This window comes from Sus scrofa, chromosome 3, assembly GCF_054392235.1.
Source record: "Sus scrofa isolate SSC_HxYL_T2T_F1_AM1 chromosome 3, Sscrofa_HxYL_maternal_Yorkshire_Landrace_v2.0, whole genome shotgun sequence".
NCBI classification, from domain to species: domain Eukaryota; kingdom Metazoa; phylum Chordata; class Mammalia; order Artiodactyla; family Suidae; genus Sus; species Sus scrofa.
Genome location: NC_139385.1, coordinates 56,038,594 through 56,052,027, shown reverse-complemented (window position 1 = coordinate 56,052,027; position 13,434 = coordinate 56,038,594). Strand labels below are relative to the sequence as shown.

Sequence of the window (13,434 nt, the reverse complement as noted above, 5' to 3'; positions counted from 1 at the left end):
TCGTCCAGCAAGACTTCTTCAGCTTTTGTTTTGCTACCATGATGCCTAGAAGATGGTTTTCTGGCTTTCAAATTCTAAGGGTATTTTTTTTGCTGAGATTTGTTTCTGTTGAATTTCTAGCTCCTCCAGTCTATACCAGAGGGCCTAAATCAAAAGGATAGTTTGAAAGGGAATGAAAGTAAATGAATTTTAGCTTAGCAAGGTAGCCAAAATAGTAAATGAAATTTAAAAAAAAAGAATTTTTTAAATATAGTCTTAAAAAAAACCTATAGCAAGCTAATTCAGTTTCAATTGTATAATGGTCTCTGCTTATGGCATTTATGATGTCTTTTTAAGTATTCGGTTTTAACATACCACAAGTTTGGAGTTCCCGTCGTGGCTCAGTGGTTAACAAATCCGACTAGGAACCATGAGGTTGCAGGTTCAATCCCTGGCCTTGCTCAGTGGGTTAAGGATCTGGTGTTGCCGTGAGCTGTGGTGTAGGTTGCAGACTCGGCTCGGATCCTGCGTTGCTGTGGCTCTGGCATAGGCTGGCGGCTATAGCTCCGATTGGACCCCTAGCCTGGGAACCTCCATATGCCGCGGGAGGGACCCAAGAAATGGCAAAAAGACAAAAAAAACAAAAACAAAACAAAAACATACCACAAGTTTAAAGCATTCAGTAGTCCTTTTAAGAAATCTATTGTTGGTTACTGTTCTTGTTTAACACTCCTACTTTAATATTCAGGTTCAGGAAGCCCCAAGTCCTCACTAAATGAGAGGTTTTTTTTTGTTTTGTTTTGGTATTTTCTTTTTATGCCTGCACCTGCAGCATATGGAAGTTTCCAGACTATGGGTTGAGTCAGAGCTGTAGCTGAGGCCTATGCCACAGCCACAGCAATGCTGGATCTGAGCTGCATCTTCGACCTGCACCACAGTTTTCGGCTACACCAGATCTTTAACCCACTGAGTTAGGTAAGGGATTGAACCTGCTTCCTCTTGGAGACGCTTTTGGGTCCTTAACCCTCTGAGCCACAATGGGAACTCAGATTTTTTTTCCCCAGAACTCTGGGTCCTCATTAAATGAGAAATTTTTTTTTTGTCTTTTTTATTTTGTTTTGAGTCTTTAGGTGAAAATTGCAGCCAACTACCTTATTAAGTATTTCACATCTTTTTTCGGGGTGTTGGTGTTTTAGGCCCTTTTTGTTTTAATTGAACGGCAAGTCTTAGTAATAACATGGCAATTTTCATTTTTTCCGTCATTCCTCTCTTCTCTTCCCCTCTTCTGACTTCGATGTGAAGGATTTTACCTGGTACGCTGTTGGCTGAACTGCACTACTTTGTACCAGCTGCCTAGAACCCTGAGATGAAATAGGGAGACCGCTTTTCCAGCTCTCATGATTTGATTAAATCTTTTTATCTCTCTTAAAAATCTGTACAATAAAAAATTTTTTTACTGTTATCCTTTGAGCACTTAAAGAAATACTATTCAGTAAAAAGATAGCCCTGTATCATCTCATAATTCTAAGTTCTGTTTTATCAGTCCAACTGGTCTAGGCTGGTGGCTCTGTTTCCTGACAAATATTAAAATAATTCATGTTCTATTGAAGTAACTCACATGTCAGAAATGCAACTTCCAGACCTCAAAAGTTTCTCTGTATTAACTCTTAAAATATCACCTAAATCATGTGTTGATGAAGTTTCTTTCTCCTGACATTTTGCCATGAAAAATTTCATACATACAAAAATGCTGAAAGAATTTTACAGTAAACACTCTTTTATAACTACCCAGCAGTTGGTGAGATTTTTAATCTCTACGTCAGCTGCTCTTAAGGGGTTTAGCTATTTGCAATTTCTTCCTAAAACCAAACACATGTTGTAGCTATTATAGCAACATGGTTAAGAAAGATGGGCCTGGGAATTAGACCACTTGGGATGGCTTCTAGCTCAGTCATCTACTGGCAGAGTTGAGTTCTTTCTCTCCTTTCTTCATCTGTTGAATGGGGATAAGTAATAGTTACAGTTGACCCTTGGACAACACTGGTTTGAATTGCGTGGGTCCACTTTTACATGGATGCTTTTTCAGTAGTAAAGACTACCTACCACACGATCCCAGGTTGACTGAATCCACAGCTATGGAGCCATGGCTACAGAGAAACCTCTGATATGGAGGGCCAACTGTAAATTATATGCAGAGTCAGCACTCCTAACAGACATCATTCAAGGGTCAGCTTTCTTTCATAGAGTTAACAGGAGGATGAAATGAACTGATCCAACGTGCCTGGCAGCCTAGTTAGTGTTCAGTAATTGTTTTTTGCCTTTTTTTTAAAAAAAAGTTTTTTTTAGGGCCGCACACGCAGTATATGGAAGTTTCCAGGCTAGGGGTCGAATTGGAGCTGTAGCTGCCAGCCTACAGCACAGTTCACGGCAACTCCAGATCCTTAACCTCCTTAACCCACTAAGCGAGGCCAGAGATCAAACCGGAAATTAAAGCCACAAATTTGGATTGAGATGCTATTTTACTTCAGAATTACTGTTGGTTTATCATGAACACATTAGCTGGAATTGAAGATAGACAAATAGTGAAAGAATCAAATGATAATAAATGGAGACTAAAAATTGCTGAGAAATATTTTTAAATTATTTGTTAGAGTTCACATTGTAGCTCAGTGGGTTAAGAACCCAAATAGTATCCATGAGGATTCGGGTTCGATCCCTGGCCTTGCTCATTGGGTTAAGGATCTGGTGTTGCCACAAACTGTAGCATAGGTTGCAGATGTAACTTAGATCTGGCGTTGCTATGGCTATGTCTATGGTTTATGCCGGCAGTTGCAGCTCCAATTCAGTCCCTAGCCTGGGAACTTACATATGCTGCAGGTGTGACCCTAAAAAAAGAAAAAATAAATTGAAAATAAAATTATTTGTTAAAGTCACATACTCATAATTCTCTGATGACCCCAACTCTTTTTTTTTTTTTTTTTGCTTTTTAGGGCCAAACTTGTGGTATACTGAAGTTCCCAGGCTAGGGGTCAAATTGGAGCTACAGCTGCAGGCCTATACCACAGCCACAGCAACGCAGGATCTGAGCCACACCTGCAACCTGCACTACAGCTCACTGCAACACCAGATCCTTAAACCACTGAGCGAGGGCAGGGATTTGAACCTGCATCCTCATGGATATATGGTTTGTAACCTGCTGAGGCCACAAGGGGAACTCCCCTCAAATCTTTTGTTTGTTTGTTTTTAGGGTCGCACTTGCAGCATGTAGAGGTTCCCAGACTAGGGGTCCAATTGGAGCTACAGCTTCCAGCCTGCACCACAGCTGCAGCAATGCCAGATCTGAGACGCGTCTTGGACATACACCAGAGCTCACAGCAGTGCCGGATCTTTAACCTACTGATTGAGACCAGGGATCAAACCTGTAACCTCATGGTTCTTAAATTCATTTCTGCTGTGCCACGATGGGAACCCCCCCCCCAAATCTTTTTAAAGTTTCTCTTCTAGGCAATGTTTTGGCCTTTATGAGGAAGTGAAGTTAACTTATCACAGCAAAAATGGAATTGTTTACATTTTTTGTTTTTTCATATCTAGATTTGAACACAGGACTATAACAAACTGGTCCTGTAGTGAATGGTGTATGGTAATGCTTCTTTAAAAAATAGCCTTCAGTTTTGTTTGTATTCTCTCTTATTTTTCTGTTTTATTGATTTCTGTCATTATTTTCACTCTTGTTCTTTTGAGTTTGCCCATTTCCAAGTTTAGTTGAATGTATAGCTCATTTGTTTTTAACCTTTGTTATTTCCTAAAAGTGTGTTTAAATAAAGGCATAAATCTCCCTCCAAGGACTCCTTTTCTTTGGTCAGAAGGTCTTTTAATTTAATAACTCCGTGGTGTACTCTGCACCAAATTTATACTGAGACGTTCTCCAGAAAGTTACATTGCTTGAATTTAGCTATGTCATTAATATGTTACTGATACAGTCATTACTGCTTCAGCTAATTATAATGCCTTCTTTAAAGAATGTGATGCTTAAATGATTGGCATTATATGCTGCTATGATATAGAAGATTAATACTTTATTCCTTTATATCCTTACTATTTTTAAGGAAAATCTGGACCCTTTTCAAAGAAATTGCTTTAGCAATAATGAGGTGCCATTTTAAAGGTATATGTCATGGGATATTTGTGGTATTCACAGAGGATGGCCTAAAGGGTAGTAGTCTATTCCTTTCTCGACAGTAGTTTTCAGCTAATATTTTTTTTGCCTCAACACTGTTGGGCAAAAACATTACCATCAGTAGCAGAGTGAATGTCTTTGAATAGGGTGTTTCTAATATCAGAATCTCCATATGTGGTCCGTTCTTCTTTTGGATTTACATTGGATTGTTGCGGAGGCATCCAGCTTTTCCTGCATCTGTTTTGTTTCTCCTCTAGGTTAGTTTTTCACTCTCCATTAAATTTATCTTTCAAAATGGAGATCTAATTACATCATCTCTGTTCCTGGAAACCCTTTCAGTGCTTTTTCATTTCTCTAGAATAAACAGTCAAAGCTCTGCATGCCTAGTACTACCCATCACTCCAGCATAGTTATGAACCAGCTTCCCCTCTTTTCTCTATGACCCAGTGATACTGGCCTTGTCTTGGTTCCTGTCTCAGTTCTCCTACTCATCCTCTTTTCTGTCCATCCTTGGCTACCCCTTGTCTCCCAGGCTAGCTCCTCATCTCAGTTCATGCATGATTTCCTCAGGGAGAGCCTTCCAGGCCTCCCTCACAGATGAGTTGCCCCTATTGTGTGTACTCATTTACCTCCTTCATATATGGTTGTTATTTTTGTATTTGTATGATTCTTTTTTTGATGTCTGTCTCCTTCATCATTAGATTGTAAACTTCATGAGAGAAAAAAAAACCCATGTCTTGTTTACGATTGTGTCTCCATTGAGATGGTGGTGAATACGTTTCTATTAAATGAATAGCACTTCTTTGTTTTTTGCTAGGGGTGTAGAAGATTCTTAAACAGTTTTTGAGAATTTCTGCTCTAGATGTTATGGATTTCATCCCTGGATTAAATCAGGATATCAGACAATTTATACTTGGACAATATTACTTTGTTTCCTCATATAATTGCTTTTTCTCAGTTGAACTTTGGCAGCATGCCCTTGGTTGTATAGTTGGTTCAAATTGGGGTGTGCTCTAAGTGGTAAACTGCTTTGGTTGTAGGACACTATGAGGACAGTGTCCATTGTATCAAGTACTGTCCATTGTATCAGCTAATATTGTTTTTATGAGGACTCAGAGGGGGAATTTCTCTTTCATCTCACTCCCAGAAAAAAAAATTGTGCTTCTCTTGAGCAACTAGTCTGTTTTTGTCCTGAACACACTGTTACCTTATACTTTATCCAGTTTCCTTAAGCTTAGGATTGAATTTGCAGCTCACATCTAGAAATTAGTCAGGGGTTTCTGGTATGCCCTTATGAAACCAGTTTTAGTCTTAGCATCACTTTAATCTTAGAATTTTAACTGTGACTTATTTACATATTTTATAGTTTGTTCAATAAAAGGCTCTGTAAATAACTTTTGAGGAATAATAAAAATCTATCAGTTCTACAAAAAAAAAAAAAAAAGAGCAAAGTTAATCTGTTTGCTGGGTAAGAGAACATTCAGTGTGTATCTCCATGCTGAAAATGGAAGGAATGAAGAAAAGTGTAACGTGTTTATTACATGTTAAGAGGAATTCTAGGTATTAAGTTCTGATTGGTTAATTTGGAAACTAGGATTCTTCCTTTTAAATTTTTTTCTGCTTATGTCACAAAAGCATAGGCATTGCTTTATAAAGATGTCGGAAGAGAGATATGAAATTATTTGTTAGGCTCACGGACATACAGTTAGCACTTATGTGTGCACATGCTGGGAACTTGGCAGAGTTTTTATTAACAGTCTCCCCTTAGTCCTATTCACATAAACAGCAGGTTACATGTTCACTGCTGTGTGGGTTATGATCTTTGTAGGAGTCTGATTAAAGGCCTTGATAATTGGCTTGACTGAATGTCAGAGTCCCTTTATTTTCCTTCCCTTACAAAAATAAACTTTTGTATCATTGGATGAAATAACAGTTGTGCAGTAGCATATCTGACTCTGGAGACCAGGCATTGAAAGAAAAGTAAAGGTAGCTTTGGCTACCGTAATGAGAAACTAGAAGTCACTTTGGAGTGATGTCCAAAGATTCCCTTACTTTGTCCAGGTGGTCAGATCTTAAGATTCATTCTGAGTCCACTTTTGATAGCCAAGGAGTCTTATCATTTAGTTTGAGTATAGATTGGTCAACTTTTCCTGTGGTATTATCCCATGAGAAGCAGGAAGTATTAGCCATATATTATATATTTTTCTTGGCTTGCCAGCAAGAAATCTTAGACTCTGCTATTGTCTACCACCACATAGATCAATGACTTAATTTTGTTGTACTTCTAGTACTTTATCTATTATTTATTTTTTTAGTCAATGTAAGTAACACATTTTAAAAACAATTTTATGGAGTTCCCGTTGTGGCTCAGTGGTTAACGAATCCAACTAGGAACCATGAGGTTTCGGGTTCGATCCCTGGCCTTGCTCAGTGGGTTAAGGATCCGGCATTGCCGTGAGCTGTGGTGTAGGTTGCAGACTCGGCTCGGATCCCGTGTTGCTGTGGCTCTGGCATAGGCAGGCAGCTACAGCTCTGATTCGACCCCTAGCCTGGGAACCTCCATATGCTGCAGGAGCAGCCCTAGAAAAGGCAAAAAGACAAAAATAAATAAATAAAACAATTTTATGGCTGCACTCATGGCATGTGAAAGTTTCTGGGCTGGGGATTGAATCCAAGCCACATATGTGACCTATACCACAGCTGCACCACAGCTGCAGCATTGCCAGATCCTTTAACCCACTGTGTGAGGCTGAGGATTGAACCTTGGCCTCCACACTGACCCAGTCCACTGCAGCCAGATTCTTAACCCACTGTGCCACTCAGAAACTCTGTTAGTAACACAGTTTGAATATATTTTTCAAGTTATATGACCCCTTTAGTTGAATAGAGCCCTAATGATTGTAACTTTAAGGGAATAACAGGTTTTTTTTTCCCCTCTAGGGAGATCAGTGTCCCTTCAGACACTCCCAGAAAGGCATGGTCTCCTCAAGGAGATGGGAAGGAAATACCTAAAAATGTCTAATTATTACATTGTTATATATACTTATTTATATGTGCAAGTTAAGTTTTGATGAAGTAAATATGAGAAAGTTTGGTGTTGATTCAGGAAATAAAGATTAGAAGGGTTAAAAACAAACCAAGTAACAAATACATTTACCAGGAATAAGAAAGGAAATCTCTATAATCTCTGGGGTACAGATAACTTACATAGAATTAAACAAAATATGCAAAGATCGTAATAGGACTATGGAGAATGTTAGGCTAATTGAAATTTATAACTTTGCCTGTGTATTTGTATAAAGTCCCATTCCTGAAGGAATTTGTATTTGGGTTGAGACTTTGAATGTCTAAGACTGACTTGGGGAGTAAACCACACCAAGTGAAAATTGCTATGGCTATAGATTGTCATTTAGAGATAAAAGCTGGGTTTCTCAATCCAAATACATTCCAGACGGTATAAGAATGTATTGGGGAGTTCCCGTCATGGCACAGTGGAAAAGAATCTGACTAGGAACCATGATGTTGCAGGTTTGATCCCTGACGTCGCTCAGTGGGTTAAGGACCTGGTGTTGCCATTAGCTGTGGTGTAGTTTGCAGATGCGGCTTGGATCCCACATTGCTGTGGCTGTGGTGTAGGCTGGCAGCTGCAGCTCCGATTTGACCCCTAGCCTGGAAACCTTCATGCCTCAGGTGTGGCCCAAAAAAGAAAGAAAAAAAAATGGGGTAAAGGATAAGGATAAAAGTGATTTGAATGCTGGTAGGTATCCAGATTTTATCACTGGTAATTTGTAAAGAGAAACTTTTCTGAAACAAACAAGATTAACCATCTAGGATATAAATGTTCAAGGTAGAGTTTGGGATAAGCATAAAAATCACAAAAACTCAGGCAGTCTTCCCTGACCCCAATATGGCCAACCAGTATTTTCCTTTGAGGGGGAAATACCTAGTTTGGGAGGTGTAAGGTAGGGAGTTAGGTTAAGGCTTAGTCAAGACGATCATGTGTAAGCTGTATAAGGTGTGGGAGACATGGGCACATCCTAGACCCAAGTAAGTTTTCTGTGATGCCTAGTTAGAGGTTCAGCCAGTAAGATTCAGTTTATTTCATCCAGAGACAGCAAATGCAAGATCAGCATGGGGTCAGCTCCTCATTCCCTTGTCCAACAAGATGACGCTGAAACCAAAGAGGCGAGAAGATCATAGGTAATGTGAGTGGTAGGACTGTGCTGAGCAACAGTTTCCATACTGCAGCTACAATTTTTTTTTTAACCTACAGCTATAGAGTAAGGTGTGGACAAGGTGGAAAATCTAAGCCCTCATTGGAACCAGGGAAGGTGGATGAGAGATTGCCTTATAGCAGCCCTCCACACAATAGGGAGGTGGGTGAGAAATAGCCTAGTAGCAGCTCCTCCCAAGACTGCCTTTACATACTTTGGAGGAACACAGAGCACCTGCTAAGGCTAAGGTCAGTCTGTGGTTGAGCCTTGCCCATGTGGCCCATATGGAGATATGTAAGGGTTCCAGGGCGCTGGTACAGAGCAGTTCCCCTGCATCATCACCTATGGTAAGGGAAGACTGACGGTGAATTAGAACAAAGCAGGAGAAGAAAAGTACTACCAGCAACAGTTAGCATCTAGAAAAATGTGTGTTCTATTGGTCTTGGGTCTTATAAAGCTCCAAAAAAAAAAAATGTCTTTTCTTGTAGTGAGTATATCAGCTTATTCCCAGAAACTTGTGAACATGAATAATGTAACATCATCCAGGAGGACTACTCGTATAGTCTTTTATTGAGGCTTTAGTGTTTCTTTCTGAAGACTCAGTTTCTGATCTGTAGCTTGTAACAAGAGCCTTTAGGCAAGCATAAAGGAAAAGCAGAAACTACCTGAAAGGTAAAAATGAATGGTGCAGGTTAATTCCTTTTAATAGCCAACAATATCACGGTGGAGAAAATTAGAATTCTCTACTGAGAGTCGTATCAATTTATAAGAACATAGGGACAGTAATGGTTTTGACCAATTTGAGTCTAATTTATACCATAGTGCATTGTGATTTTCTCCAGTTGTCTCCAATCTAGATATTTAAATGTAGAGATAAAATATTTTTAAATTTTATTATTTTAAAAAATTATAGCTTTATTGTGATAGAATTCATCACCTTTCTCCCCTCCCCCCTTTTTTTGGCCACATACACAGCATATAGAAGTTCCCTGGGCCAGGGTTTGAATCTGAGTCACAGCTGCAACCTACACCAAAGCTGTGACAATGCCAGATTCTTAACCCACTGCACCACAACAGGAACTCCTAGAACTCACCTTTTAAAGTATACTGGCTTCGGAGTTCTCTTGTGGTTTAGCGGATTAAGGATTTAACATTTTCACTGTAGAGGCTTGGGTTGCTGTTTTGGCATGGGTTTGATCCCTGGCCCAGGAACTTTCATATGCTGAGGGCTTGGCAAAAAAAAAAAAAAAAAAAAGTATACTGGTTTTAAAATGTTCACAGAGTTCTGCAACTATTACCACTCTCTAATTTTGGACATTTTCATCACTCCTGAAAGAAACTACTTATTCCTCGTTATTCCCTCTAATCTGTCTTATGGATTTGCCTAATAAATTCTTTAAAAAATAAAATTGTTAAAAAACTTAAAATATAGAAGCAAACTATTGCCTTTGGAATGGACAAGCAATGAGGTCCTACTCTATAGCACTGGGAACTATATCTAGTCACTTATGATGGAGCAGGATAATGTGAGAAAAAAGAATGTGTATATGTATGTGTGACTGGGTCACCTTGCTCTACAGTAGAAAATTGACAAAACACTGTAAACCAGCTATAATGGAAAAAAAATCATTAAATAAAAAATAAAATATATTTTTATTAACTGGACAGTTATGTGTCCATCCATACATGAATATGACTCTTTCTAAAAAGGATATAATCAGAGTTCCCACTGTGGTGCAGTGGGTTAAGGATCCAGTGTTGCCGAAGCTGCAGCTTAGATTCAGTCCGTGCCCAGGAACTTCCGTATGCCTCAAGTGCAGCCAGAAAAAAAACAGAAATAAAAAGGACATAATCATTCTTTTGTTTTTACATTAGTAAAATGTCACCTATGTATAATTGACCTAGGAACTTTTTTTTTTTATTAAGAAAAATTATTTTGGGAGTTCCCTTAGTGGCTCAGCAGTTAACCCGACTAGGATCCATGAAGATGCGGGTTCGATCCATGGCCTCACTCAGTGGGTTAAGGTTCTGGCATTGCCATGAGCTGTGGTGTAGGTCACAGACACGGCTCAGATCCCGCATTGCTGTGGCTGTGGTGTAGGCCAGCAGCTACAGCTCCAATTCGACCTCTAGCCGGGAACTTCCATATGCCGTGGGTGTAGCCCTAAAAAGGGAAAAAAGAAAGAAAGAAAGAAAGAAAAATCGTTTTGGGTTTAGCAAATAAAACAACTTTCAGGGTAGTGTTGAGCTAGTTCAAAACGTAGAGAATGACAAGCATTCTTAATTACTTCTTTATCTTTTTGATTTTTCACAGAGCTAGATTAGCATCTAATACATTAGTTAGGAGCTCAATCAAGAAAGTTTTATTTTATTTTGGTGACAGAGCTAGAATTTGAATCCAGCTTTCTTCCCACTAAGGCTCCTCTTTCCATTATACCACACATGCTTTCCATATGTGCCCAAAGCTGATTTTTTAAAGCATTTGGAAGCAGTTCATAGAAGTTTGGATCATTGTTCTTTATTTCCTTTTTCTTTTCTTTTTTTTTAACCAAAGATAAATTTGCACATTTAAATTTATTATTGTATGAATGCTGAGATGATAAATAGGCTAAGGGAAAAGAAAGAAAAATTTTAAAGCTTTCAGTGTTTTATGTTTAATAGCAAATGTAAATGCCCATATTTCACAATTAATGTAAGATAGAACATAATTATATGCAGAATTTTCAGTTTGAGTACTCTCTGTATTTAAATAGCTCTAGTCAAAATGCTAAATATGAATTAGTGGTTTTAAGATATAAAAATTTTTAATGTTTAAGGGGTTCAAGTTGGAGGAGTGTGGTAGTAAAAGGATGAACACCTGTAGGTTTTGTTGGGTTTTTTGTTACTTGCATTTAAACTTTTACATGTAAATAGTAGAATACACATTTCTTGAATGAATTTTTTTGTTTTGCTTTTTTGTTTTTGCCACACCCATGGCACGTGGAAGTTCCTGGGCTAAGGGAGCGAATCCTGGCCACAGCTGTGGCAATGCGGGATCTTTAACCCACAGCACCACAGTATTACAGTGGGAAATACCTTAAATCAGTTTTTAAGAATTGATGAATTTGTACACATGAATATATATGTAGTAATCACCACATCAATCTGTACAGAATATTTTTAACACCCAGGAAGGCACTCCTTTTCTGTCAGTCATAACCCTCCAAGAGGTAGTCACTAGTCTAACTTACATTACTATTGATTAGTTTTGCCTTTTTTTTTTTTTTTTTTTTTTCCTTTTTTAGGGCTGCACCTGAGGCTTATGGAAGTTCCTGGGCTAGGGGTTGAATTCGGAGCTGCAGCTGCTGACCTACACCACAGCCACAGCAATGGGCCAGATCCAAGCCACATCTGCAACCTGCACCACAGCTCAGGGCAACACCAGATCCTTAACCCACAGAGCAGAGCCAGGGATTGAACCCGAGTCCTCGTGGATACTAGTGGGGTTCAACCACTGAGCCACCCTTGCCTGTTCTTGAAGTGCGTGTAAGTGGAATCAAACAGTAGTCCCTTGTGTCTGTCTGCTTTTGCTTACAGTTATGTCTATAAGATTCATTTGTAATGTGTATAGCAATGTAGTAGTAATTCTTTTTCTTGATACTATTCCATTTATTTCTCCATTAATCTATTCCATTAATTATCCAGCACAATTTATTTACCTATTCATGCATTCACCTATTCATGGAGATTTGGGTTGTTTACAGTTTTTTTTATTTTTATGACTACAGCTGTTAAGAACTTCCTTATTCTTGTCTTTTGGTGAATATATGCACTTACTTTTTCTTGGGCCATAAGGTATTATAGAAGTTTAAAAGCTCAGAACTTTTACAATTAAAATAGACAGTATGCCGTGAGCTGTGGTGTAGGTTGCTGATGTGGCTCGGGTCCCGCGTTGCTGTGGCTGTGGCCGGCAGCTATAGCTCTGATTTGACTCCTAGCCTGGGAACCTCCATTTGTTGCAGGTGCAGCCCTAAAAAGCAAAAAAAGCAAAAAAAAGAAATGAGAGTTATTAGGGGAGTACTTATGATGGAGCATCTCACCTAAGCCTGGGTGGTCAGTGGAAGCACTGTGAAGAAGGGACGTCTAAACTGGGTCCTAAAGCTTGCATTGGAATTAGCCAGGTGAAGATGAGGATGTGGGTATTGAGAAGAGGAAGGCAGTGAGGGTTTTTAAGACAATGTTTAAAGCTTGGAGACTTGAGAAAGTAGCTGGTTAATCAAGGACTCAATTATAAAGGGACTTTTGGAGTCTGGGAGTTTTGACATCATCCTCAGGTCAGAAGGGAGTCATTGATATTATCCTTTTTATTATCAAAAACTTCAATCAAACACAGAATGGTAGCATGAATCCTCATACACACATCTCACAGTTTTAGTAGTTACCAACTCATGGCCAATCTTGTGGAGACCACTTCCTTCATCCCCACTGGATTATTTAAAACAAATTTGAGACATCACAATATTATTGAAGATTTTTAGTGGAAGAGTGGATTCATCAGTTTTGCATTTTGGAAATCACACATTCCTTGTAATTTTAAAGTATCTTTAAAAGGCACACACCGGAGTTCCCGTTGTAGCGCAGTGGTTAACGAATCCGACTAGGAACCGTGAGGTTGCGGGTTCAGTCCCTGCCCTTGCTTAGTGGGTTAAGGATCTGGCGTTGCCATGAGCTGTGGTGTAGGTTGCAGACGCGGCTTGGATCCCGCGTTGCTGTGGCTCTGGCATAGGCCGGTGGCTACAGCTCCGATTTGACCCCTAGCCTGGGATCCTCCATATGCCGCCAGGAGGGACCCAAGAAATGGCAAAAAGACAAAAAAAAAAAAAAAAAAAACACACACCATAGTTTGCTTCTCATTTGTTTCCAGTCATAAAAGACATTTGTCTTTCTGCGTCATCATGTAATGTTTGTAGTAGTATGCATTTTTTTCAGAAGCAGGATTAAATATTAAAATTATTTTATGTATTTATCTTCCCATGTAAATCATTTGGTCAGTTTGCATTTTAAAATACTATTTGTGAACATTTG

At 39.0% G+C, this 13,434-nt stretch overlaps 1 protein-coding gene across 1 annotated transcript in view; it reads left to right on the top strand.

Annotated features, from left to right (window-relative positions):
* Window positions 1–13,434, top strand: part of ZC3H6 (zinc finger CCCH-type containing 6) — a 62,735-nt gene that overhangs the window by 12,171 nt on the left and 37,130 nt on the right. The gene's annotated exons all lie outside the window — the stretch shown is intronic.